A 27022-nucleotide genomic window follows, 5' to 3' on the forward strand; every position below is an offset into this window, starting at 1 on the left:
ATAAAACAGGACTGTCATATCCTGCCAAGACAGGGTAAGATAGTTTTGAAAAGTTGCTTGCCTTTGAAAATGGTATGTCAGTTATGTTAGGCCTTAGCCAAAGTTGGTTGCTTCAACGCTGCAAACATGACTTTGGGTGATTGCCCAGGTAGCTAGTTGTCTCTGTGATTTGTTGCATGTTTTGGAGTTGTTTTACTGAACTTCTTAATTACCCAGGTAATATTATTTCACTTCTCAGATCTTCGATGGGGTTGAAAACTATATAAATGTAGTTACTTTTCTCTCACGACTTGGCCAAGTTATTTATTATACAAGACCTAAGCTAGTTAGAATAGGATATTTGTACTTATAGTATATAATTTCGTAGAAGGTTTAGAACTCTCTTACTTAAACAAAAGGGGGAGGTGTCGCAGGAGGTCCTTCCGCTCCTCCAACCAATAGCTGCTGAGATACCAGCCCACTGGGGGCGTGGTCTCTCTCCCTTTAAAAGAGAGGCTACTTCCCTCTGCTTGCTCTCTCTTCACTTCCTGCTCCGCTGGTGACTAGACTCCCTTCCTGGTTGCACAGAGGGCTGTCTTCTTACGCAGAGATCTGCCTGCCTTTGCCTCCCAAGTGCTGGCTGTACTACTGACCAAAACAAACTTAAAAAGTTAAGATGCACTTTTGAAGTGACAATTATTAAGATACATTAAAAATTACAGATTTGGGCTGGCGAAGTGGCTCAGCTGAGTTGAGTTTCCAGCAATCATATAACTCCAGTTCCAAGGGATCCAATGCCCTTTTCTGGCCCCGTCAACACCAGCAACCCTTCTGGCCCCGTCAACACCAGCAACCCACACAGTCCACTTACATCACTTGCATACATGCAGGCAAGACATTTTTACACGTAAAATTTAAAAAAAGCAAATTAATCTTTAAAAAAAATCTGGATCTGGGAGGAAGAGGCAGGTGGATTCTCAGAGTTCCATATCAACCAGGGCTGTATCCAGAAGTAGAGAGGGGAGATTACAAGAGGGAGGGCAGAGAATATTAAGTTTAAGACTCTTGCCTTGTTGACAGATTTTGGCTGATCTTATCAGTCAGCTGTAAGTGCGACACACCTTCAGTTTACAATCACACTTAATTATGGTCATATTTATAAACATTCATAAGACTGACGATGTATGAAACAAGTTATCAAAAATAGATTTTTATTTTTTTCAAAGAGTGACTTAAAACATAAAGACAAAAAAACACAATGGTATACTAAACATTTATGTATTGAGTCTCGTAGACTCAAAATCAAGAGTGAACATTTTTATCTACTACAATTTGGACCTCACAATGTTTTGTTGTTGGTTTTCGAGACTTTGCTATTTTAGGTTACCATCCTAAGGGAGCTAGGAAGATGACAAAAAGCAACAAAATTCAAGTTCAAGGCCACACTAAAAGATCTGGCATTAGTGGCAGCTCCAAAAGTGGAGGTGAAACTTCAAAGGCAAGGCACAAGCCAAATGTGGCAGAATCCCCAGCACCAAAGAAGAGGAGACACAAAAGAATTGTAAAGTTTGAGAACACAATGGGATATACCAGTAAATTCCAAGACACCCTGGATTACACTATAAAGCACAACCTCCTCCCCACCTCCCACTATGTGCTCTCCCCCTCCCCCAAAAAGAGGACAGACTGACTGAAAGTCTATTTAGGAAATGGTTGGGCTAAAAATAGTGTCTCCCAGCACTATGGAGGCAGAGGTATGTGGATTTCTGCAAGTTTGAAGCTCACCTGGTCTATATATTGAGCTCCAGGACAGCCAGGAGAGGCCCTGAAGGAAATCCCTGTAGGCAATAGGAAAATCAGAAAGCACACCCTTTGGGGAGTAGGCAGAAAAGAGGGGAATCCTTGGACTAGAGCAGGTGAGTAAGAAATGAACAGGCACATCCAAGAGCGCCGATGGGGACACTGAACTCCAAGGCTTGTTCATTCACTCCAGGACCAGCAATGGATAAGAAGCAGGGTTCCAGTCAAACATCTTTTCACCCACTGCAGTGCTGAGAATCAAACCAAGACCTTGCACAGATTAGACGAGGCTCTACCACTGTGTACCCTCCCCCCAAATATTATCTTATTAAGGAATGCTAAAGAAATATAGTCAAGTTAAAAGCTGAAATACAACCACTTAATCACTCAACTAACATTTAAAACTTACATGCTTGGATCAGTATGGCGATTTCTCAGAAAATTAGTAAACAACCTACCTCAAGACCCAGCAATATCATTTTTGGGTATACATCCAAAGGATGCTCAATCGTACCACAAGGACATGTGCTCAACTATGCTCATAGCAGCATTGTTTGTCATTGTCAGAGTGGAAAAAACCTAGATGCCCCTTGATCAAAGAATGGATAAGGAAAATGTGGTACATTTACACAATGCAGTACTGATGTGGGAAGTCCTTCTGTGTATGTGTTACTTGTATTGGTTAATGAATAAAGAAACTGCTTTGAGCCTATAGCAGGGCAGAACAGAGCTAGGTGGGGGAAACCAAACTGAATGCTGGGAGAAAGAAGGCAGAATCAGTTGAGAGAAAGAAGCCATGTAGCCTCACCAGAGACAGACACCAGACAGAACCTTGCCAGTAAGCCACAGACACATGGCGATACACAGATTAATAGAAATGGGTTAAATTAAGATGCAAGAGCTAGTAGTAGGAGCTATAGTCCTCATTGTGTAGCAGTCACTGCTTTAAGTGCTTGACATCTATCACTTTTAAACACTACTCTTGAAATATATCAAAAATAGGGGGCTGGAGAGATGGCTCAGTGGTTAAGAGCATTGCCTGCTCTTCCAAAGGTCCTGAGTTCAATTCCCAGCAACCACATGGTGGCTCACAACCATCTGTAAAGAGGTCTGGCGCCCTCTTCTGGCCTGCATACATACACACAGACAGAATATTGTATACATAACAAATAAATATTTTTTAAAAAAAGGAAATATATCAAAAATAAACAGACAAAACACCAAGGAAACAACCAGAGATTTGAATTAAGTATCACTAGACAAATTTTTAAAAAAAACATAACAAAAAAGGCTTCAACAAAGGGTATTTAGATACTGAAAAATTCCCTTGGCTGTAGTTGACATACTTTTGGAAGAGGAACATGCGGAGGCTTTCAGGGACAGAACAGCACAACCTGTCAATCCCATCCTATCAAAAGGATGAAGCAGTGTCAAAGATCCCTCTGGTTCATGGAAGAGACTTCTTCAATGGTTCCAGTTCTTTTAACTTAAAAACCAAGTAACAATAGTAATGCCTTTTTAAATGAAGTCTACAAGTCAGACACTCTATCATTTAATACTAGTAATAAAGTAAGGTTAGTATTTTTTAAAATACTTTACTACTTTTAATTATGTATCTCTTTGTGGGTAAAGTCCATGCGTGCCAGTGTCCTCCAAGGCCAGAGGCATCAGATCCCCCAGGAGCTGGAGTTACAGTTTTAAATTACCCAATGTGGATGGTGGGATGCAAACTCAGGTCCTCTCAAAGAGCAGTAAGCACTCTTAAAAGTCTCATTTTACAACTGAGAAAAGTGAAATTTAAAAGAATTTACTAGAAAAACTGATAAAATTTCAAATAAATTCTCAAGTTTAGCTACTAGAACAGTAACAATGGAATCTTTAGTTCTGACAGCTGTACCACATTAACATTAGCCGGGCGGTGGTGGCACACACCTTTAATCCCAGCACTTGGGAGGCAGAGGCAGGCAGATCTCTGAGTTCAAGACCAGCCTGGTCTACAAGAGCTAGTTCCAGGACAGGCTCCAAAACCACAGAGAAACCCTGTCTCAACCTCCCCCCCCAAAAAAGAGTTAACATTATACAAACAAGTTAAGTCTGAGGGAATTCTCAGTATTATCTTCATATGTTTCATTTATGTCTAAAATTATTTCAACATTGCAAGTTTACCTTTTTTAAAATGGAAAGTAAAGGGCTGGGAGATACAGCTCAGTTGACAAAAGCTTGATTTCCAGTGGCCCACACCGGTACTCTCAGCACTAGGGAGGTAGAGGCAGGAAGATAAGACATTCAAGGTCACCCATGACTTCCGAGAGCTTTAAGGTCAGCCAGTCACCCCCAGATACACCCCCAGATACAGATAACTGTAAAGTTAAGGCAAGCCATAGTTAAGTCTTTCCCACCACGATGCTGGATAAAGTTAGGTTTTGGGAAAATTCTTTCCACTTCTGGTTTTGCCAGTCTTACTACAGTAGCCAAGATTATATAATTGCAAACTCAGATTCGAGTATATTTCTAGGGTGTATTTAATACAATTTTCTTTTTTAAACGGACAATGTGAGAAACAGCACTTGGATTATATTCCTGAGAATAAAACAAGTATCCACAAATTCATGCTTATAAAGATAAATACCTGAGTGGTGCATGGTGGGACTTACTTTTAATCCCAGCACTCAGGAGGCAGAGGCAGGTGGATCTCTGAGTTCTGAGGCCAATCAGGGCTGTTACATAGAGCAACCCTGTCTCAAAAAAAATAAAAAAAAATAAAAAAATAAATTGGTGGGGAAAAGGAGTAACTTCATCATAAGCTAAGAGATCAAGGTCAGCACCAACAGTCATGAATCCCATCCATATCACGTTCATCACCTGACACAGGATAAAAGTAGTACACTGCGTCTGTGGTCTTTCTCCCCTAAATAAACCTACAGCTTCTAATCATAAGAAAAGCATTAGATAAATCACAGTATAGGAACATTTTGCAAAACCCAACCAGTACGCCTCAACTGTCAATGACATAAAAAGCAGGGAAAGTCTGAGAAACTGTCACAGGCAAAGAAACATGACGACTAAAAATATGATGTAGAACATTTATGTAATTTGGCATATTTACATAATGTGGTATATTTACATAATATAGAACATGTAATAGGTTCAAGGAACAGTAAAGAGAGTAAGGTAAAATAACAAAATATGAATACATTACAGGCTTCAGTTAATAATGTGTCAAGGGGCTAAAGAGACCAAGAGCTCTTTCCTACACTGTATCTGGATTCAGTTCCCAGTACCCTTTCAGACAGCTCATAACTACCTGTTAGTTAACTCCAATTCCAGTGGATTTGACTGTCTGGACTCCACAGGCACATAAGATGTACATTAACTCACAAAGGCACACATACACATAAAAAAATTAAAAAAGAAATCTCAAAAAATAATGTATCAACATTTGCTCATTAATAAATGCAGCTAAACAGTTCTCATGAATTTCCCCATACTATCAGCTATTGATAAAGAGACAATCATTGGAAGCCCATTTACAGGACTGGGAACAGACAAGGAATGTTAGCCAGAAATCCCCACGGTACTGTCCCATGGAGTACCTCCATGTGGGCTCCCCTTTTGAGAACCTCAGCATTGCGAGAATTTTCTCAGGAGACATCTTAGGCAGAAACCTTTTCTGATTTCTTGGAGGTTGCAGTGTTATTTGTACTGCATTCTTGGGCCACTAAGGCCCAAGCAGAGTCGAGGGGAAGGGAGGTAAAGAGGTAAATCCTACTTATTAATAAGATTAAAAATTTACAGTATGTACCTTGTTGAGAAAAACCATGTGTACATGCAAGAGGCCCTGTGCTCAACTCCCAACATGATTTTTTTTTCTTTGAGACAGGGTTTCTCTGTGTAGCCTGAAACTCATTCTGTAGACCAGGCTATCCTCAAACTCAAAAAGATCTGCCTGCCACTGCCTCCCAAGTACTGGAATTTTTAAAAGGCATACACCCCCACCACCCAGCCCCAACAGTATTTTTAAATATAGATAAAAGTGTGTATGTGTATGAAAAGAGATTTGCTTTGAAAAGATGAACTACAGAGGGTCTGGATTTAGAAGGACCAGGTTTCACTATGGACCAAGGTAGAAAGCCTTTCTAAAAAGCTAGCTTACAGGCATAGAGACACACAAGTACAATCCCACCACAGGGGATCCAGGTCATCCTAAGCTTTAAAGTAAGTTTAAGGGGGGGGGGGGGCGGCTGGAGAGATGGAGAGACAGCTCAGAGGTTAAGAGATCTGGTGCCCTCTTCTGGCGGACAGACATACAGGCAGATAGAACACTGTATACATAATAAATAAATCTTTTTTTTAAAAAAAGACCAGCCTGAGCAACAGGAGACACTGTCTTTAAAAAAGGCTGTAAATTTGAATAAGTAACATCACAATGCTTTTGATAACTGAGCTACCAGAAATCTTGGAAACCTGAGGGTATCCACTAATTTCAGATGATTTAGAGACTGACTGTTCAAATGCAAACACTCCATGAAAGCTTAGAGCTTGCACAATCACTCTACACAGTGATGAAGTCTGCTCTACTAAATGACATCCTAACTCATCCTATTATCAGTGTGAGCTTCCTTCATGAATGACAGAAATGTGAACAGAATATGGACACATGGAATACCATACAACCTTAAAAAACTTGTTAATATAAGAACATGGATAGACATTATATCAAGTGATTAGTGATATATGATCCCATCACCAAAATGATAGATAGTAACATTTTGCTGTTTGCATCTAAATTCTTCTGTCACTTTCTTCCCTAGAAGTAACTAGTATCAAATTTTACACCATTCAAATGTGTTTTGCATATTTTTGCTGCATATTCATGTTTTAAACTAATTGATTGTAAGTTTTCTAAATTTTAAAAAATAAAAAGCATCATACTCTTTTTATTAGATTTATTCATAGTGATGCATGTGAATATCCACCATACTTTTAACTCTATAGAGTGTTACCTTATGTGTAAAGTATGCATTATCTTGTGTGTGAGAGAATATTCTACCAATAGTTCTTCAGGAAGTCACTTGCATGTTTACTTTACCAGATAATATTCTAGAGATTGCTGATGCTGTTTTGGTTTCTGGTTTAATAGTGTGACCTAGTTTTTCCCCTTCTCTGAGAATTTTTAGGATTACATCTTTACCACTAGTGTTTTGAAACTTCAGTACTATTTTGGTTCTGGTTCTACTTTCAGTCTTTCTGTGTAGTGCTGGTTAGCTTTGGGAAACTTCTCAACTTTTTCTTTGATAAATTTCTTTCTTCTCTGTGTTCTTTTGCAGTAGTTAGATATCGTATCCTCCTTTGATTGACTGCTTTTTGAACTAATTGTTCAGAAATTGTAAACTCTTTCTCTGAGAGAATATGGGGCATCACACTTTGGGGATGGTTTCCTCAGCCTGTCTTCCTCCCACTTGTGAGACAAAGACAGGTTGACTCCTGTGAATTTGAGGACAGCCTGGTCTACAGAGCTAGTTCCAGGACAGGCTCCAAAGCTACAGAGAAACCCTGTCTCAAAAAAACAAAACAGCGGCTGGAGAGATGGCTCAGTGGTTAAGAGCATTGCCTGCTCTTCCAAAGGTCCTGAGTTCAATTCCCAGCAACCACATGGTGGCTCACAACCATCTATAATGAGATCTGGCGCCCTCTTCTGGCCTGCATACATATACACAGACAGAATATTGTATACATAACAAATAAATAAATAAATATTAAAAAAAAAAGCAACTATGCTGTAGAACTATTCAAATTGCTTGCATACATAAACATAAAGACTCTCCTCTCAATAAAGCATCACCTTAGCACACAATTTTATGGTCATTAATACCCATATCTTTGACAAATATTACAGTAATACACCCCCAAAACTGTATTTGTTCTGTTCAGTTGTGGAGTATGAAAATGCTACTACATAAACACATAGGTGGAACAGAAGCTGCTTAGCCAAAGCAAATGTCACTTCTGTTTTAACAGAAGTCTGTTCTAACACACACAGACACACACACACACACAAAATCAATTCATTTAAACTTATCTGCTTAGTCAATTTTTTTGAATGCTCTATAAACTACATTCAAGATGAATGAGAAGAGGCAGTCTGATGGTATCAAGCAAGCAGGAGGCCAAAGCAAAAGTATGGGAATATACTGAAACTCTCTTAAGAGAGAGTGAAGGTTAATAAAAGGGGGGGGTGGGTGAAGGAGATTTTATGGGTAATTTTAGTATTTTCTCAAAATTCAAATATACACAAATTTATAACTGGCAAATCATCTCATACAAAAAGCATATTGTAGCCTCTGAGTGTTAGAATTAAGGGCATGTACCAGCACACCCAGCCTAGTTCTATTTTGTTTCTAAACACAATTTAAATTTTCCAAAAATGCTTTTGGGGATAAAAAATGGGATTTTAATGTCCTCTGCACAAAAAAAGCAGACTCCATATTGCATAGGAAGAGTTCTCACAGCAAAAGTAAGGAAAATTCCTTTGATGTTTCACAGCAGAAAACTAAGTGATGTTTAACTGAAAAATTATTCAACAGTTATACAAACATTTTACTTGGAATTTTACTTGGAATACTGGACAGTAAGGCTGGGTGGCACAGTTCAGTGGTAGAACAGGAGCTGACCATAATATATGAGTCTGAGAATTGATCTCCAACTCTCACTCCAGAAGAAGAGCATCAGTTCTAACAGTAAAAACATAGAACATCTGGGAAAAAAAAAAACTAATGCAAAATAAATGTAAAGGGCAAATATTTACTAATAAATACTAATTGCAGAATTAATTAATGACAGCACTGAAGCTATAATCAAACTACTTAGAATATTAAAGCTGCATAGGTCAACAGAAACAACGTAATTTTTTTCTTTTATGTACTTGTATAGGCACAAAGGCCTGAGGATGTACATACCACAGAGAGCCAGAGAATTTTAAGAAGTCTTACAAATAAACTGTTTAGAATAGTGCCTTTCTAATTTCAAATTTTAACCAAGGACACAGTGTATAAAGGATTATCAAGACAGAATTCCTATGATCTAGCCCAGTGCTCTTGACTTCAGCCTGTTGCTAGACAAATCAATGGCTATTACTATTAGTCTTCAGCCTCAGTGTCCACAATGGCTGCACTATTCTAGTTCTGTCATCTTAAAAGAGCAGAGAAAAAGCTACACACACCCTCCCCATCAGAAAACTCACAGAAATTAAACAATGGTCTCATCCTTTTCTCCAACTTTTTAAACTTATGTTTTATTTATGTGTATGTGCTTATGTCACGTGTGCTTGTGGAGGTCAAAGGACATCTTGAGGGAGTGGATTCTCTCCATTCATTAAGTCACACGTTTTGTGAAATGGCCTTCCATGTGAGAGCGATCACAGGATGCCTCCTACTTTCTTTTCCTAGTTTGACAGCACAGCCAGAATGAATTTCCTATGCTGGGAACTAGAGGCAGAGCTTCACACATGCTAAGCTAGGCAAGTATCTATTTCAAGTTCAGGACAAGAACAATCCCTTCACCCCTTCTAAGTATCACATCAGTTAAGCTATAAAAAGAGAATTACAGTGTTGCTGATGGTCACATTTTGCTTTGCTAGAAATTTTACTTGGGAAAAAAAGTCCCATCGTTGTTTGCTATAAACAGTGTGGTATAAAACTCAAATTACAAGCCTGGCAAGGGTGGTGCACGCCTTTAATCCCAGCACTCAGGAGGCAGAGGCAGGCGGATCTCTGTGAGTTCGAGACCAGCCTGGTCTACAAGAGCTAGTTCCAGGACAGGCTCCAAAGCTGCAGAGAAACCCTGTCTCAAAAAAAAAAAAAAAAAAAAAACAAAAACAAAACAAAACAAAACAAAAAAAAGTCAAATTAGGGGGGGGGGACAAGCAAAGGTTTCATGAGTCTTTTAGAAAAAATGTTACTTACATATCTGACTGTTCACTTTAGCGTTGTTTAAATCAGTTCATGAAGAGGACTAGAACAAGAATCTATCTATGCACAGTCACAGTCCTAATACACAAAGGAATTGCCCTGGAACACAGCTGTACAAGGTCCAACATGTCTAAAGCATTTGGTACAGAGACGGTTCCTCATGAGAAAAAACAAAAACCAAAAAAGTAAAAACACTAACAACCATAAACCCAAACAGCCATTTCAGCCTCCAAATCACCAATTTATCCAGGAGGATAACACAGACATCTGATGTCCTGCTTTGCTGAATTAGCCTGTTTATCAGTGTGGGGTCCCAGAGGAAGGCTTAAAGTACTACACAGCACAGCACTCCTGCTGACTCTTCCTTCTGGAAACTAACACTTCTTGTACCCCAAAGCAGAAATCAGCATTTTTCAGATACAAATCCAACCACCATTCCTGAAGTCACCATGTTCCATTAGTGCTGTCTGTTAAGTTATTTGTTCCAATCTTACAGCATCCTCACCCTATGTACCTGTCTCCTCACTAGACTAACCTGACTGCATCAGCTGCCCTTTCTCTAACTTCTAAGCCATTCATTCACCAGCTTGTTTTGTTTCTTAAAACACACTCTAAATGTCCCAAGAAAGATATGATAGCTTCTCATTCCTAAAACAAAACAAAAACCCACTAAATACTAAATACCCAATCTATCAGAACCTTAGCCTCTAAACTGCCATGCCTCAGTCCTACACAGCTCAGATATACTGCACACAGCCCCACCTCACAGTCTACTTGTCCTATTAAATTCTATTTAGTGATGGAGGAAGCTCTGTTAACCAATCACCTTTAAGAAGTAGAACCTAGTTAAGGCACGGCTACCTGGAGCCCAGGAAGAAAAACTGGGATGGACCAGGTGCTCGTTGCTCTCTCTGGGTGAGTCCTGCAGGACACAGCAGAACTCGTACTTCCCATTCTTGTGGCGTGAGTTCCCCTTATAACAATTAAAAATATAGTTGTTCATCTTTAAGCTGGCCTGGTTATTTCCGAAATCGAGCGAACAGTTTAGCTAACCAATCCTTCAAGGTACCTCAAAAATAATATCATCCCAAATTCTCTACCCTACGCTCTCACCACTTTCCTTTAGTGATTCCTCCTCGTCCCTACTGGTCTAGATCTTAATCAATCTCAATCCAATCTTCTTAGGGAAACTTGGCGTTTTAGGGACAAGGAAAGAAAAAGCAAAACGAAAAACAAATTATGAAATTTCCTTAATGAAAAGAAATATAACTGCTTAGTTATAATGGTATCATCTTGCCCTCCCCACCCCTACACATATTACCTTAACATTAAAGTACTGGCATTCTAAGCACTCATTTCAGTATTTTAAACTATTTGGGGGATTTAGGTTAAAATCTTTAATTTACATCAGAGACACACAATCCCTAGAAACTGGAATCCCTAAATATGCACAGTAACTGACACCTGTACTTATATGTTCATATATACCTACAATCACTTAGATGGATGATCATGGCAAACATACAAAAGGGAAATTATGGCCAATAAACAAGAGAATGCTGACTACTTGTAAGGGGAAAAAATGCAAATTCCCTACCAGGAAAACACAAAATTAAAGCCACAATGGAATAATCATTTAACATTTCGGGAGGGATAAGATATAACTCAAATTACCAAATATAGACAAGAATACAGAGCTGAGCTGGGCGGCAGTAGCACATGCCTTTAATTCCAGCACTCAGAAGGCAGAGGCAGGCGGATCTCTGTGAGTTCGAGACCAGCCTGGTCTACAAGAGCTAGTTCCAGGACAGGCTTCAAAGCTACAGAGAAACCCTATCTCAAAAGGCCAAAAAAAAAAAAAAGAATACAGAGCTGTACTGTCCAGTACAGTAGCCACATGTAGTAGTCATATGTACCTAGTAAGAATCTGAAGTGGGGCTAATTAAAATTGAGATTTACTATAAAATCCTTCCAGTCATTTTTAACATGCAAGATTAATATGCTTCCGGTAAGCTTTTCATAATTAACTAGCCAACTCCAATACTTTATATTCAAAATATATAATACTTGACTCCCATAATTTGTATATATGCTATAATTCTGGAAGATACACATTTTTTTCTATAGGTTGATCATGTCTGAAAACAGATTTTTTTTTAAAAAAATCCTGTAATAAATCATCAATAAACTATTGTACAGACATCTGTGTATCCAAATTTGGTGCTCATCCTGTATTTAAAAATCAAGCAGGGCAGGAGAGACGGCTCAGTGGTTAAGAATACTAGCTAGCTCTCGGCCTTAGCGCCATCTTCCTTGACAACCCTGCACCATGAGAGCGAAGTGGAGAAGAGAATGCACAGACTGAAGCGTAAGAGAAGAAAGATGAGGCAGAGGTCCAAGTAAACTCGCCTGCCCACCCGCGATGGCCGCAGGAGCAGCCAGCCGTAAGGGATGCTGGAGGCCGGAGCGCAGGGACAAGCTGGACTGAGCTGCAACCGGAGGAAGTCTCCGGACCCGCGACCTCGCCACCCGCTCGCGGAGACCACCGAGAGACCGACGCCCTGCCGTCATGACAACAGCCCTGCTGGCCCTTTGCCCTAGACCTGTGGCGTTCTGGACTAGTTCTGTACTCACTTGTGGCCAATTGTAACCCGTGTACAATAAACCATCTTTGTCACTGTCCGCTGGAAAAAAAAAAAAAAAAGAATACTGGCTACTCTCATAGAGGACCAGAGTTCTAATCACAGCACCCACAGAGAGGCTAACAATCATTCATAACTTCAGTTCTTGATGATCCAACACCCTCTTCTGGCCTCCACAGGCACTGCATTCACGTGATACACAGATATACATGCAGGCAAAACACCCATACACATAAAATAAAAAATTATATAAGTAAAAGACTTCATTGGCAAAAACCACACACACATACACACACACAAAACCTGCACTACAGCTTAAGCGCAGATGAGCAAATAGACTCAACTATATACAAACCTATTATCTTGGAAAGGAGTCAAGATACAGATAAACAGCAATAACATAATCTAAGTCATTATTGACCCATATAAACTTATACTACCCTAACAAACTTGATTTTATAAAAAAAAAAATAGAAAACTATTATATATTAAGCTAAAATTTGTTCTTACACAACAATTTGATTCAAGATACTCCTGACTTATGGAAAGTCAGTTTCCAAGTTTAGCCTCATCAACCATTAAAACTTTAACCAAGCAAACGCTAAGAGGGTGGGTGTGCAGCTCAGCACTAGAGTATAAGCTCAAGACCCTGAGTACGAGTCCATGACCCCTTCCCAGAAAAGGGAATGTGTAGGCTGACATGGACAAAATTAACATGGTCTCTTAGGTCATAAGTGGAACTAATGTTCATTTTTATATTATAAATAAATACAGCCAAGCAGTGGAGGCACACGCCTTTAAACCCAGCTAAAGACAAGCACTCTCTGTGAGTTCAAGGCCAACCTGGTCTAGAAATCAAGTTCTAGGACAGCCAGAGTTACACAGAGAAACCCTGTGTCGAAAAACTAAAAAATAAGCAAATAAATATAAGGTAAGTTCCCATTAAAGTAAAAACCTAATCTTGATTCACTGCAATGAGGATCACAAATCTCATTGACTCATAAAGATCATAAAAGATCATCATGAATTAAAATTTAAAAAGACTCAGCTCTGTCAAGTTTAATGTGGCATGTTTGTGCAACTTCAAGATAAACATCTTTCCCAAACAGTATCATTACATAGAAAGCTACAGGGCTTTTGTGGCTGCTCAGTTGACTACAAAAGGCAGAAAGCATCTGCTTTACAGGCAGGAGTAGGACAACCTCATGCAGTAATTAACAGTGCAAAAGCACCTCAAGTAATATGCCAGTGCCACATAACAACACTAACAACAAATTGACCCTATCAGTCTTCCTTTAGCTAAACTGTCAAACCACCAGAGAACAAAAGGAGAAGCCACAAGTCAGTGACAGGATTACCAGATCTACTGGTCAGCCATTAATCATTCAGCTATGTTCAACTAAGAACAGAAACAGAATAAGGTCCTTTCCCAACACAAATAACAAGCCACTGGTTTTCTTGTTGTGGTGCTGAAGATCAATAGAGGGTCTACTGCCTAGCTATTCCACTCTCCCCATCTCTTAACAGCCCCGCTGAAAGTGCTGTTCTTCCTACCATCCTATCCCTTCTCCCACTCTCCCTCCTAGAAATTCACTTCTGTGAAATTTGACAGTAAGTGCAAACACCCACATCTCCAATTCAAGGGCTGCTTTTCTTTCTGGGTTCCATTCTAAACTGAAATCCACGTCTCTTATAAGTAAAATTTCCTCTTTCTTAACACACTCCAGTTTTCATCCAATTATACAAAAACTCTTCCTTTCCATTTTTAAAACTAATGAAGCTCTGCAAGACATGGGATACAAACCTGTAGTCCCAGCCTTGAAAGTCTGAGGTGGGGGTCACTTGAGCCCTGGAGTTCCACAGCAGCCTAGGCAACAGAGTGAGAACAAACAAACAACCGCTTAAGTTCTAATCAGTTTTTACAGCGTCTAGAAAACAGACACATCCTGAAGGTGTCTGAAGCCTGCATGAGAGGAAGTTCAGCTTTACAGTGAACCCAAGAGGCACTGGCTATCCTGAATGGAAGATCTGCCGGGGGAGGGGAGATTTGTCTTTTTGTGCAGGCACCAAGCACTCAGCAAACCTAAGAATGACAACAGAAAGCACACATTAAATAAGTTACTGCTGTGAACCCTGCACTTCTCTGTAGACTGTAGCCTAAAGTAGATGAAAGCAGAATGCATCCCCAATAGTAAGCATATCATTTTGAGTTAAATTATTTCTCATTTGTAGGAATCTATAAGGGACTACATGTTCAATAGAAGTACCCTTACCAGATGTGACTGTTTTATTTGGGGTGGGGACCTATGCTGCCCAGAGGGTCAGATACCCTCAAGTGACAGATTAGCTCCTATGGTCTCCAAATCATAAGAACATCTACTAACTATTCCTTTCCAACATCAGGAACACATCACACCTAATCAAGAAAATAAAATGTAATTCCATTTAAGTCAGTGATAAAGTAGCTTAAAACTACTTTGAAACCTTTTTTTTTTCTTTTTTAAAGACAGAGATAGGGTTTCTTGTATAGCCCTGGCTGGACTCAGAGATCTGCCTTCTCTGCTTCCCCGCCCAATGTCCTTCAATTTTTTTTTTTTTTTATTTTTTCCGAGACAGGGTTTCTCCATAGCTTTTGGTTCCTGTCCTGGAACTAGCTGGCCTCGAACTCACAGAGATCCACCTGCCTCTGCCTCCGGAGTGCTGGGATTAAAGGCGTGTGCCACCACCGTCCAGCTGTCCTTCAAATTTTTAAATTCACCTATATATTTGCTATTTCTGCTTTTCTGGTACTCAGCACCTATCAAATACAAACTACCCATTTGCTTCACTTTCTTTTATATTACAAATCCTACTCTATAAACCTGAGAATTTAACACCTTTTTAGTTTTTCATTTAAAAAAAAAGATTTTTCTGTTTCTACGATACAATGTATTTTTCAGTAACAAACTATTTTGTAGTGAAGGTCATTCTAGATAAACAAAAATCCTAACACTTCCAGAGATAATAACTATCCTCCCTTTCTCTCTCAGTAATTGGCTCCACTCCTATAAGAAGCCCCATTAACAGTAGACAGCTTACAAGAACCAGAGCTCTGTGCCTGGGTCCTGTTTTGCACAGACACAAAGTAAGCCTGCTAAGCAAGCAGTAATGTTTCTAAAGTCAAGATTTTAATTTTCAAGAAGTTAATGTAAAGCCAAACATGAACACCACAACCTTGATGATACTTCCTTTTGGTCATTTGGTGTTTGTTTTGTTTTTGAAACAGAGTCTCACTATATAACCAAACTAGCCTGGAAACCTGATTGAAAATTCTCCAAAAGGAAACATTGGGTCTATTTTAGTCTTAACAAGTTTAAAACACTAAAGTACTTAATATTTTGGGGTCAGGAATGAGGCTTCCTGTTAGTGTACACTCATGAAGGACAGTGTCCAACCCCTGTACAACACACACATACAATCTATTTGGCAAGTCATAAAAGCTTAAAACTGGCAAACTGCTTTAACTATAAAAGCTTAAAACTGGCAAACTGCTTTAACTATCACAAGCCTTAGTATTTAGTTAAACCTAGTATGTGAACCTCAAGTGTGAACAAGCTGTTTATTGAGGTCTTAAATTTAAATTATTCAAAAATGCATTTAAAAATAGCTATTGTTGCAGGGTTTGATGGTTCACATCCTTTAATCCCAGCTCATAGGAGGTGGATGCAGAGGCAGGAAGTTCTATATGAGTCTCAGGCTAGCCTAGTCTACATATAGTTCTAGAGACAGCCAGGGAGGCAGCTACATAGTGAGACTCCTCAAAAGAGGCTCAACAAACAAAAAAGGTAAGTTATGACAACATACAGTAGATACTGTCATATATTACCTAACAAAAGTTTACTTCAAAAGGGTTTTGTGTCATATTTCAGAAGCAATGAGTTTTTTTCTTTTTTCTTTTCTTTTTTTTGGGGGGGGGGATGGGAGTGTTTCAAGACAGGGTTTCTCTGTAGTTTTAGAGCCTGTCCTGGAACTAGCTCTTGTAGAACAGGCTGGCCTTGAACTCACAAAGATCTGCCTGCCTCTGCCTCCCAAGTACTGCGATTTAGGTGTGTGACACCACCATCCGGCTGCAAAATGTTTCTATTAAAATTAAACTGGGGAAATAGAGCACTCTGAAATAGGAAGGAAAAAAAAAAGGTATGGGCTGGGCATGTAGCTCAGTAATAGATGGCTAGTCTAGCATGTATGAGACCCCGGGTCGAATCCCACCTCGACCAAAACAACAAAAGTGAGCTATCATGATATTCATATGTTCTAGGACACTGGGTGTTACTAAAACTTAAATAACTAAATCTCCAACATTAATATTACATACAAATTTGTAACTGTTATAAATCAAGAAGTTAGTAAAGGATCTTTTTTATCCTCACTGACCTAATGGCCTGATCATACTGAGAGGAAATCCAAAGGGTATTCTTTCTGGAATGGACACGAAAAGATCACATAATCCAATAAAAAAATGGAGTACAGACCAAAACAGAGAACTCTCAACAGAGGAATCTAAAATGGCTGAAAGACACTTAAGGAAATGTTTAACATCCTTAGTCATCAGAGAAAAGCAAATCAAAACAACTCCAATATTCCATCTTACACCTGTAAGAATGGCCAATATCAAAAACACTGATGACAACTTATGCTGGAGAGGTTGTGAGGAAAAGGGAACATTCCTGCATTGCTGGTGGGAATGCAAGCTGGGACAGCCCCTTTGGATGTCAGTGTGGCGATTTCTCAGAAAATTAGGAAACAACCTTCCTCAAGACCCATGCCAGAAGGACATGTGCTCAACTACGTTCATAGTAGCTTTGTCTGTCATAGCCAGAACCTGGAAACAACCTAAATGCCCCTCAACTGGAGAATGGATAAGGAAAATGTGGTATATTTACACAATGGAGTACTACACAACAGAAAAAAAAATAAGGACATCTTAAAATTTGCAGGCAAATGGATGGAGCTAGAAAACATCATTTTGAGTGAGGTAACCAAGACCCAGAAAGACAATTATCACATGTACTCACTCATAAGCGATTTTTAAACATGAAGCAAAGAAAACCAGCCTACAAATCACAATCCCAGAGAACCTAGACAACAATGATGACTCTAAGAGAGACATACATGGATCAATCTACATGGAAAGTAGAAAAAGACAAGATCTCCTGAGTAAATTGGGAGCATGGGGACCTTGGGAGAGGACTGAAGGGGAGGGGAGAAACACGGAGGAGAGCAGAGAAAAATGTAGAGCTCAATAAAATCAATAAAAAAGAGAGAGAAAGAAATGCTTTACTTATTAAAAAAAAAGAGCTGAAAACAAGCTGAGGTTGCAGCTCAGTGATAGAGTACTTCCAAGTATTTCTAGGTCCTAGGAATACCATGGGCACAGGAAACGGGGAAGTCGGCTTGTCAGTGGGCATGAACATGGTGATTTCAAAACAACTACCTAAAGAACGAGTGAGTAAGATCACCAAAAGCAAGCAACAAACACAACACCACAGACAAGGAGGTGGAAAGATCACTCACCTGCCCAGCATTCCCAAAGTCCTTGCCCCATCTCCAGCACCACACACAAACAAGACAGGCCTGATGTGGGAGTGTCATATATCAATCTGTTGATTTCATTGGTTAAGTTATAATAAACCAGCTGCTTGGCCTCATGGCTTGGAACATAGACGGGAGGAGTAAACAGAATAGAATTCTGGGCGGAAGAGGAAGTGAGGTCAGACTCTGCTCTGCTCCCGGAGAGACCCGACAGCTCTGCTGGAGCAAAGACACCATGCTCAGCTCTCCCAGGCAGATGCACGCAATGAAGCTCCTCCAATCCCGGATGGATGTAGGCTAGAATCTTCCCGGTAAGCGCACCTTGGGGTGCTTACACAGATGATTAGAAATGGGCTAGTCCAGGTGCGAGAATTAGCCTGTAAGGGCTAGAGTTCATGGGCCAAGCAGTTCTTAAATGAACACAGTTTGTGTGTTGTTATTTCGGGCATGAGCTAGCCAAGCGGCCGGGGTGTTGGGGACGCAACCCCGCCGCTCCTATTTCAACAACAGGCCGATGCACTCCTGCAATCCTAACTCTCCAGAGGTGGACCAGAGGGTCAGTTCAAGGCTAGCCTGAGATTTGAGGCCAGCCTGGAATAAAGGAGACCCTGTCTAAAAGTGGAGTAGGGGGGAGGAAAGTGCAGATTATGGAGCTTTTGGAACTTTAACTTTCTCAAATGTACTCCTTAAACTAACTTCTAGGAACTGGTAAGTTTCTGTCAATTTAAGATGTTTTGTACTCAACATAGAAACTCTAAAATCCAAATAGTTCCCAATTTTATTCTAGCTTATCTTCACTGAGTTTATAGAGCAGAGAGATGGGAAGTAGTCTAGATCACATAACTGGGGTCTGCCCAAATTTCTAAGAACCTTAGGCTATCCTCAGCTAACGAATGCAGTTCTGCCAACAGGTTATCATGTCCATATTCTACGACAAACTTTAAACAGAAGTATTCAAGGTCATTCTAACTTCTTTGTTTTGTTTTGTTTTTTGAAGATAGGGTTTCACTGCTGAACAGTTTTAGTTTTGGCTGTCCTGGAACTCACTATATAGACCAGGGTGGCCTCAAACTCACAGAGATCCACCTGCCTCTGCCTCCTGGGCAGAAGCTAGGATTAAAGGCAAGCACCACCGCCCCCCACCACCACCAATGTTCACCTGGGTCATTCTATTTCTAAAATTAGTTCACTAAAAATAAAGAGCTGAAGAGAGGCCTGGGGGAGTAAGAGTGCCCTGGCACCAAGTCTGATTCTCATAACCCACATGATGGAAAAAACTAGATCTGACCTCCCCCCACACCGGAGCATGTGTGCTAGCGCACGCTCTCTCATAAAATGAAAAAAGAAAAACAGGAACAAGGAAGGATCACTTTTTTCTACCTGTCTAAGCATACCTGAAACTGTATGAATAAATTCTCAAGTTGAAAAAAAACACACAACCAAAAAGCCTTGTATTAGTCTTAGACCACTGTTTTTTCTAATTTCTCTTTAAAAAAAAAAAATCAAAACTGTATTTTGCAGAAAACATAGAATGTTTCCTAAGAAGTTAATTTTATTCACTGTACTAATATTTTCAAGGCAGCCTTGCTCTGTAGCCACTAAAACTTGCCCGTCATATTGCCTCAATTTCCTGAGTGCCAGGAATATAAAAACCACTAGTGGGATTAGTTTACGACCTTCTCTGCAAGGTAGTTACAATATATCTTTAAATGATTACACATAACAAATATTCATGAAACATAGATTCAGATGTTACAGCATCAATGGTAGGAGGGGGAAACATTCACTCCCAACATCATATACTATAAAAGAAATATTCATCAACTCATGTACAAGGACAAGGACTCCAATAGTTTTTTAAGAAATCTCCCTATCTAGGTAATACTATGGCAGCCTGCCTGCCATAGTACAGCCAAACAGAATTACTGTTGAATTCATAGGTTTCCACTAAACACTATACATCAGAGGAAACACTGTAACTTTCACGAGCTACTTTTTCTGACCATATCAACTATGAATCAACTGTTCTTAGAAGCACAGCTATTTAGACACCATCCCATCCCTTTTGATGATATAATCTCAGGGATTTGGTAATTATGCGGCTGACTACCATGAAACAGTGTGCACTGGCATGCCGGCCACAGAAACTAAGCAGCACTCTCACCTCAGTAACCTGCAGTCTTCAGAGAAACAAGACACCCAACAGCAAAGCACAAGCCGTGAGAGCTCTGCCTATCGCTCCAAATCATCACAGCAACCACCCAAGAGCTATGGCGAAGAATGGAGAAATACTAATAAAAATACAAACGCTCATGTGAGAACACACAATGAACACAAGGCACCAGGCAGAAAATGTTAAGACTTTGAGAGAAAAACAAAACAAAACCCCACTAAACACAAGTAAAAGCTGACAGGATTTAAAGTTTTATATATAGAGAGAGAGCTCAGGGGCTGGAGAGCAATTACAGCTGCTCTGGCACAGGACCTGGGTTCCGTAGGAGCCTGTAACTGGGGCTCCAAGAGACCTCGTGCCTTCTCACTCCCTCTTGGCTTCCACAAGCGCCAGGCATACACGTGGTGGTGCGCATGGAACATTTACACACGTGCAGCAAACACTTACAATACAAGCAATATAAAAATGAAGAGAGACAAGAATGGTGAAACACTGTGATTCCAAGAATCTGAGGCAGGAGGATCACTTTGTGACCAGCAGAGGTTACACAGGGAGCCCAAGGCCAACCCCTTGTTACATTTTGAGATCCTGTCTCAAAGAAAAACAAAAACCCTTTAAGGGAGGGAGGTGTTGATGCACTAACTAAATACCCAACAGGCAAAGGAGACAAACAGCAGCACACTCACTGCCCATTCGGAAGGCCTACACAAGCATTTCTTTAAAGGAAGAAAAAAAAAAAATCACCATTTAGCTGGGTGTGCAGGTCCAGGTCCTCTAGCTCAGCACCCAGGACACAGAGGCAGGTGATCTCTGGGAGTTCAAGGCCAGTCTGGTCTACTCAGTAAGTTACACACATGCCAGCCGGGGTTACATAATGAGCCCCCCACTCCCCGGTCTCCATATGCATAAAAATTATCATCTAAGTGTTGCAAGAATGTGTTTTTATGTCTATGCTCTTAGAAAATTCTGTAATAATCAGAGTAACTTCCACACTTGTTTAGAGGTGGTGCAGGCCTACAAAAGGAACTCTGATTGCACAACAGAGAAAGTAAATGAAATAGTATCTATTAACATTCAGAGGCCATGGCATGTTTCTGCCAGAACATACTGTGACTCACTCTCTTCGCTGCACAACTCGCCACTTCTCCATCCATGGAGTCACTCAGAAAGAGTTCCTGTGCTAATCCCACAGTAAGCCTCAGTACTTCTCACATCACAGTAGCTGCAAACCTTTGTTAACAGAAAAAGAATGGTTTTCCCAAAATAGCCACAAAACACGAAGACAACTCAAATTCCCTAATAATCCCTTTACGAGACTCCTGCCAGCTTTATTTTGATACATTAAACATGTGGGGCCTATTTTAAAAGTTCTCTGTGACTTAACAAGACAGCTTCATAGTTGTTTTTAAGATCCCAAGCTGGTTTCAGAAGCGCTTGAATACTGATCAACCTGGGCTGCTAGCGAATGCTTAAAGGAACATTTTTTTGCCAAATAAGATCGGCAAACTTAAGACCGGCAAACTTTCTAGGGGGGCTAAAACTGGTTTTAGAGGTCATTTTTAAAATTGAAGAAATTGTTCCAACATCCATCGAGCCTTTCATCTGGAAATTTATTTCACGGTTATTTTCACTCTATCCTTAATGATACTTTTAAAGTTAAAAGTATATAAAAGTGATCCGACCACATAATACTGGTCAGTCTATTCTTAATGGACCTTCAATAGATTTGGGATAATGATCGTAGCAATTTCACTTAAGTCCACTGTTAAGCACAACACCCTAAAATTTCTGACAGTGTTTCGGGCGGTTGGAGAGAGGGTATAACCACACACACAGACACGAGCCGACTCTAGTTAGGAGGAGCAAAAGAAACGGTTTAAAGCACTTGAGGAAGGAGGCACAGACAGAAAAGCAAGACTTCACAAGGAAGTGAAGCGGAGCGCAGGGGAGGGCAGAAAGCGACCCGGAGAGCAAAGCGGAAAGGTGCTTTCAAAGGCGGCGTGCCGGACCGGGGGAGCCGCGGCCTGGAGTGGCCCGCGCGCCCATGGGCGCTGCCTCCACGGCGCAGTGCTAGGGGAAGCAGCCGACTTCCACGCGAACCGGCAAACTACTCGTTCGCCGCGCCCCCCGGAGCCTCGAGTGCGAGCGGAGGCGGCGGGCCGGGCCGGGGCCTAGCCCGGCACTCGGGGCGCAAGTTGGCCGGCCGGCCGTTCCCCACTCCGCGGGGCACCCGCCGAGCGGCCTTACCTGAAGCGAAGGGAGGAGGCGAGGTCTCGCAGGCTCCCCCGCCGCACTGCTGCCCGCGGCTCCCGGCTTCTTCCAGAGACGCGCCCCTGCCTCCGCCGCCGCCGCTTCGCCCTAGGGGGCTCGGCCACCGCCGCCGCCCGGGCTGTTTACACCGTTCGGCCCCTCACGCTGCCGCCGCCGCCTTCCCTCCACCCCAGCGCCGCTGCCGACCCGGCCGCCGCCACCTCCTCCGCCGCAGCCTGGTCTCTCTGGAGCATCTTCCAGCCACCGGACACGGAGAAACAGAGACTCCAGCCGCGCCGGCAGGAAACTCCCCCGCAACTGCCGGCGGTCAGAGGACCAGCGGCTTTTCCGCCATTGAGCAGCGGCCGCACCGCTCCTTCTGCAACCCCCTCCCAGCACCTCCGTCTTTCTCCGCCCCTCCCCAGGCTCCGCCCCCCGCGGCCACCCATTGGGACGCCGCGCGGATCGCCACGGATCACGGTTTGCTGAAAGACACGTCAATCTCCGTTCTCCCGCCCAGTCCGGCCCCGCCTCTGTGCCTTTAATTTCCCATTGGGCATCATTCCCCACCTTTAATTGGCAAGGTCACCTATCCATCAAGCACCGCCCACCAGTGAGGCTCAACCCTTTATTACCATTTACTTTATTCAGCCACGCCTCCGCTTTGCTCTACTTCCCGACGTCACCGGCCTGCCCTCCCTAGCAGCCATAGGTAGAGTCCTCCGTCTGTCAAATTACGCCCACTTGGAGGCCGGTTCCGTTGTCTGATTGGTCCGAATGGAGGCCTGACCCTCGGGTCATTGGCTTTCTCTACTTGTTCGTCACTAAATCAATTTCCAAATCCGTCTCGCCGGCTTTTTAAATAAACGCGCAAAGGTATCCTAAAAGCGATTGGTTAATCTCAGGAAGTGGCCAAGCCCCGAGTCTGCGGACCCTGCACTTCTGTGACCTCTAAACCTCGCGGAAAACGAACACGTAAAGGAACCAACGGGCAGTCCTGTTATAGGTGGAAGTTGGTCCCACCCGGAGTGGAGAGAGCCGGCTTCTGATTGGCTAGAAAAGTGTCCTTAGGTCCTCATTGGAGGAGACAGACGCCTCTCTTTGGCGTAGAGACGTGAAGGGAGAGCACCGTGAGGACCGAGAAGGTGCCTGGAGAGAGGCGTTGTTGTTTAAACTTCGGGTGGGGCGCGCGCGGGAGTGGAAAACTGGGCGCGTTAGGGGCTCTGGGGAGGTGTTGCAGGGAGGGTGAAGGGCCCGGATGTTCCTAACAATGAAACCATCTCTGGCCAATCAGTGCCTCATTGTTGGGATACCTGCATGACCTGTCTCCAGCAGGGGAGAGTGGGCGGGAAGTTAAGGAGGCTGAAAAGCCACTTGAGAAAATGGGACAAGTAATCCCTTCAGGAGGGTTGTGTGCTGGTTCAGATTGTTCTTCTGTCTTCCTTTCCAGGACCGCCTGCAGTTCAGCCCTTGGCAGCTGTGTGTTTTCTCAGGGCTGATTTTTAAAACTCCTGTCTAAGCTCTTGACATTCACTAGGTCATTCCCCTCTTAAAAGAGCACCTGCTGTTTGCTAGGCTTGGCGGGTAGAACTGGAGGTACAAAAGTAAACTGGTCCCAGACCGGGATGGTAGGTGTGTGTAGGAAAACGTGTATTTAGGGTTTGACGGCATAAAGGATTCTCCCTGGGGGGGGGGGGGGGGGGGGGTGAGAGGGGGGGGGGGGGGGGGGGGGGGGGGGGGGGGGGGGGGGGGGGGGGGGGGGGGATGATTACAAGGAAGGCTTCTCAAAGACCGGGGTGAATCCAGAATAAATTACAGGAGTTCTATAAGGCAGATGAAGGAAATAGTCATCTAGCAATCAGATTTGGCTAGAGAGTGAACCAGGTGAATTCCTCCAAATGAAAGTGTACTGGGGCATTTAAACATTTACCTTAAGAGATTTTTAATCACGCAAGCATTGATAGATACACAAGTCTTTGAAATATGTTTTAAACCTCATTCATCCTTACGTATAGTTCCTCGGCTTTGAAAAGAAGGGCATATTTCTGGAGCAGCTGCCACGTGAAAGTGGCAGAAATAAACACGATTACAATTCAGATGTTTCTGGAACCTCAAGTATAAGAATGGTGTTTTAGTGTTCCTATTGCTTCAGTGAAACACCGTGACCAAAAAGAAAGTTGGAGAGGAAAGAGTTTATTGGGATTACACATGCACATTGAAGGAAAGGAAGACAGGCATTCACACAGGGCAGGAACCTGGAGGCAGGTGCTGAGAATTGGAGACAGCCATAAAATTTTCTTTTCCCCATTTTTGCATACTGTAGTGTGAGTATCAGCGAAGAAAAGGGAACCCCAATTTCGTTCTCACTGACCCTTCCAAGATCTGCACTATGAGAGCAAAAGGATTTTATTTTAATTCAGGGTGTGTGGGTGTGGGTGTCCTCACGCGCCCTAGAGAGCCTAGGCTAGTGTTTGTGTGGGGGTGGAGGTCCAAGGACAGTGGGGTCAGATCTCACCATCAGCAGACATGATGGCAGCTCCTTGACCCGCACAGCTGTCTTCACCAACCAAAGAAGTGTTATATAAACCACTTGTAGACTATGTTTCCTGAAATCACACTTTCCTTGGGACACCTTTTGTAAAAAGATTGTTGTCTGGGTGCCATGGACCGTCCCTCTGTGAGACTGCTATCCACGGGAGGACAGGGTTGAAGGATAGGATAGCCAGGATACGATGCAAGGGAATGACAGACAGACACACTGTGTAGTGAAAATCTGCTGCAATTTTACTTCTGCAAAGCTTCAGTTTTTGTACAAAACAGATCAAAGAACTTGGCAGGCTCCTTACATCACCCCACTCAGGGTTCCAGACATAAATCAAGGCTAAGCATAATCAAAATAGAGCTCCCTCTACGTGCTCCCCTCTACGTGCTCAAGATGTTGGCAAGGACTTTTAGTTTTGTTTTGTCTCGCACCATTAACTACATTCTACCGTGGGGGACTAGTTCTCAGGGTCCTGGGTCTAGCTTTTTATGTATATAATTTTTTATTCTTTGCTCCATATTCCCTAATAGTTTTCTCGTTTCCTCATGATAGTTCCTATACCAATATATTAAAGCTGGTCTCATATTTTCAATAATTTCCTTTCTTTCCTTCTTACAATAAAGACACCAGGGCTTCCGAGATCTAGCTAATCTTTCCATAAAGGGGAATTTTCTCTAATTCTCCTTTTCTCTCTAAATCTGATTCACTATGATGATTCCCTCGTAACATTTCAACTTTAGCCGTTTCTGTTTCATAATTAATAAAGTTTCCCATGCTCATGTGGCGTAGGGCATACTTTATTTCCTCAAGGACTGCTTTAATGAACGGTGGAGCAGAGCCAAGGACGTACTTGGATCTCTTGGTAAGCGGTCAGCTGCAAACAGGAAAATTAAGAAATACAGAGAAAGATCAGGCAAGGTGTCAGGAGGGCTCGCTCTCAGGGCCATCTCCAGATACGAGATCTGCCTATGGCATCAGGTCCTATCTCGACCGCTGATTGCCAGGGGGACCACCTGGGGCTTCGCGCCAGGAAGCTCTAACCCCAATCCTTCAGCAGGCAAAAGCCAGCACAGAGGCATTTTGTCACTACACGGCAGTCACTGCTGTGGACGTGGCATCTGGGACCTCACCTTACAAATTAGGGGCCATGCTAAGGATCAAAAGATAAGGTCCGTTGGAGACCCCTGTCTTAAGGACCCAGACCACCACAGAGAGGCAGCGGAACACTTTCTTGCCCTGCTTGGTTTCTTCTCACTTCCCTTTGGCAGACTCTGAAAAGTGATGGAAAGTTCAGTCCTGTACCTGGGCTGGAGTTTGCATATCACTCACTCTTTAATCCCTGAAAATAAAACATTCTGGATTGTTTGTTTGTTCAGGTCTAAGAATACGATGAGAGCACAGACAAAAACAATTAGGCTAACTTTCTTGTACAAGTTACTCAAGTTTAACAACACTAATCCTTCAAGAAGACCCAACAAGAAGCAGGGCGGTGGTGGGCAACCCCTTTAATCCCAGCACTTGGGAGGCAGAGGCAAGTGGATTTCTGTGAGTTCAAGGCCAGCCTGGTCTACAAGAGCTAGTTTCAGGACAGGCTCCAAAGCTACAGAGAAACCCTGTCCCGGAAAAAAAGAAGAAAAGACCCAACAAGACTCATAAAATTCAAACAGCAGTGTGTGTCATGGTAGACACCCAATCGGTACTGTCATCATTGGTTCTGCACTGTGACTGCTGTAAGTACACTCTGCACCTCGGTTCGTCCGGTCATAACACCTCTCTCTAGAGCCAGATGATGAGCTGTCGACACTCTAGCAATGTGTCCTTCAAAACTGAAATAATTACTAAGTGTAAGTAAAAACTCATCTAGTAGGATCAAAACCCCTTGCCATTGACCTTGGCTTCTCATCAGTCCTCATTGTTCGCCATGATCAGAGAGTCCGGTTTTATCCCATGCTTTTTCAGTCACAGTCCAGCTGGCCTTGGTGAGTTCCCAATAGATCAGCCCCACTGTCTCAGTGGGTGGGTGCACCCCCCGTGGTCCTGACATCCTTGCTCGTGTTCTCCCTCCATCTGCTCCTCATTGGGACCTTGGGAGCTCAGT

The 27022-nt window shown here is 42.3% G+C and overlaps 1 protein-coding gene across 7 annotated transcripts in view; it reads right to left on the reverse strand.

Moving 5' to 3' along the window:
- Positions 1 to 22767, reverse strand: part of Ppm1b (protein phosphatase, Mg2+/Mn2+ dependent 1B) — a 76107-nt gene extending 53340 nt beyond the window's left edge. For all 7 annotated transcript variants that reach the window (XM_050145976.1, XM_050145979.1, XM_050145977.1 and 4 more), the window contains exon 1: positions 22380 to 22767. The gene's annotated coding sequence lies outside the window, so the exon portion shown is untranslated. The remainder of the gene's footprint in view (positions 1 to 22379) is intronic.
- Positions 22768 to 27022: the final 4255 nt, after the last annotated feature.

The sequence above is a fragment of the Alexandromys fortis genome, unplaced genomic scaffold (assembly GCF_014885135.2).
Source record: "Alexandromys fortis isolate MF-2015 unplaced genomic scaffold, M_Fortis_MF-2015_v1.1 scaffold_42, whole genome shotgun sequence".
In the NCBI taxonomy this organism is placed as follows: domain Eukaryota; kingdom Metazoa; phylum Chordata; class Mammalia; order Rodentia; family Cricetidae; genus Alexandromys; species Alexandromys fortis.